At 36.8% G+C, this 2,305-nt stretch overlaps 1 pseudogene; it reads left to right on the top strand.

Moving 5' to 3' along the window:
• Positions 1 to 1,550: 1,550 nt before the first annotated feature.
• On the top strand, positions 1,551 to 2,087 carry LOC128265888 (peptidyl-prolyl cis-trans isomerase-like; annotated as a pseudogene).
• The last annotated feature ends 218 nt before the right edge of the window (positions 2,088 to 2,305 follow it).

The following is a 2,305-nucleotide window of genomic DNA, read 5'->3' on the forward strand; positions in this document are numbered from 1 at the left end:
AAAGTGAACAAACTTGTACGAAATAAAAATTAAAAAAAAAGAGTAATTTAGAAAACAAACATGTACGAAATAAATATGAAAAAAAAGAAGAAATGTTATTAAGAAAACACTTCATTACATGGCAGTTTACAGTTTATGGTAGTGGCAGTGGATAAGTCTATGAGTACAAAAAAATTTACAAATCAAAATTTATAAATCAATATTAATCATCCTGTGAGATGACCAGCACCGGCGCCGCCTGAGTCCAAAAGGCCCGGACAACAGAAACAATAAAACAAAACCAAAAAAAAAAATCAACATTATTCAGCCTGTGAGATGACCAGCACCGGCGCCGCCTGTGCCCAAAAGGCCCGGACAAAATAATAATACAAAACCAACACAAAAAAAGAAGGAAGACAAAGACAGAATAATTGACCAGGACATATGTGGAAGGAATGGCAAATCCTTCTACACCAACGAAGGAAACTGAAGTGTGGTAGGCAGACCGCCGGCTACACCAACGAAGGAGGCATCTGAGTGCGGAAGGCAGTCGTGGGGGGTCCCTGCTCCTGTTGAGCAAAGAGACGCAACAAGCCTAGAAGAGGCTTTGCAGTTGTGTCCTAACGATGGACCACGCCCCCTCACAATAGCTGAGTACTGGGCACGACAAGAACGCAACAAATTAAACCAAAAGAGGAAATGAAGCGGGAAAAGGATAAAGCTTCTTAGCAACGACGACCAATCCAGGACTACAATACTTAAAAGTAGCCAAGACCCCGCAGGAAAAAGAAGCCCACGAGGGAAATTTAAAAATCATCAAAAAAAGCTTTGCAGACGAACAATGTAACGCAACAAGGGGTGCATTTATGCCAATGCCTAAGTTGCCTTTAATTTTAAACTTCTAAACCCGAGCCGATGCGCGAAAGCGCTGCTCGAAAAATACTAACCACTGTTATGCTATATACTAACAACATATAACTGATATTGGTTTGTATAGAAAAATCAGTTATATGAAAAATAACACAAACATTTTTTTTTCAATTTTCAATTTTATCGAAAGGAAATTTATGCGATTATGCCAGCAGACATTTCATTACAATTATTTAATCAATCAGTTTTGAATAACTAAATTCCTAAACTTTTGTTTTATGACTAAAAGCTAGGCAGGAATATATGCAAGACAGGAATATTTACGTATATCTATTTAAAATTTCTTTAAATGAATGGATAACAATAAAATAAATTGACCTAATTAAATAAATAACTGACCTTTTAATAATAATCATTGTCATCATGAGCGCAAATTTTGTTACCAAAATATACAAGTTGCACAATAAATGTTTAAAGAAGAAGTATTTAAGTAGAGCACACGATCTAGAAAGGATAAAAAAAAAAATTTTTAAGATTAGAGTGTTCAATTTAATACCCTTTTATTGAAATAAAAAATTATTTTTTTTATTAAAATTATGGCATTTAACACTAAAGAATTGGATAGCTTTCTTGAGGAAATAATTATTAAAGACCCAGAATTACAATCACTGAATTTGAATATAACTATATGGAAAAGTTGCAATTTGGAATTCAGATTGTTCGCGATTATTCGAAAGCATCGAAGATGAGTACTTTGCCTAAGGTATTTTTCGATATGACCGCCGATGGCGAGCCCCTCGGTAGGATAATAATGGAGCACCTTGTGCGCCGGCAAAAAGGGATTCGGCTACAAGGGCTCTATTTTCCACCGCGTCATCCCCAATTTTATGTGCCAGGGCGGCAACTTCACCAACCACAATGGCACTGGTGGCAAGTCCATCTGCGGCAACAAGTTCCCCGACGAGAACTTCCAGCTGAAGCAACCAACGCTGGCACCAACACGAACGGATCCCAGTTCTTTGTCGCTTGGTTGGACAACAAGCACGTCGTCTTCGGCTTGGATGTGGTCAAGAAGATCAAATCTTACGGCTCGCAGTCCGGCAAGACCGCTAAGAAGATCATGGTTGCTAATTGTGATTCTCTTTAAGAATGCAGACAAATCAAGATTACAAGAAAAAAAAATCTGTTAAGACGAAAACCATTTGCATTTTCTCCCTACATTTTTTTTTTACCAACTACTGTAAATAGACATGTTTAAATATTCCCATTGGGTTTTTGGCCAGTATATTGTATATGGGGTCAAAATTCAATATAAATAGAGCTTCGTTATGTCAGTTAGTAAGTTTTGAGATTACATGCATGAAAACACTGTCCAAATTCTATGTTACTTTCGATCGGATAGTAAAGATCGCAAATCAGGCTATGTCTATGGCTTAAACATATAACTTTCACATTT

The sequence above is a fragment of the Drosophila gunungcola genome, unplaced genomic scaffold, assembly GCF_025200985.1.
Source record: "Drosophila gunungcola strain Sukarami unplaced genomic scaffold, Dgunungcola_SK_2 000170F, whole genome shotgun sequence".
In the NCBI taxonomy this organism is placed as follows: Eukaryota; Metazoa; Arthropoda; class Insecta; order Diptera; family Drosophilidae; genus Drosophila; species Drosophila gunungcola.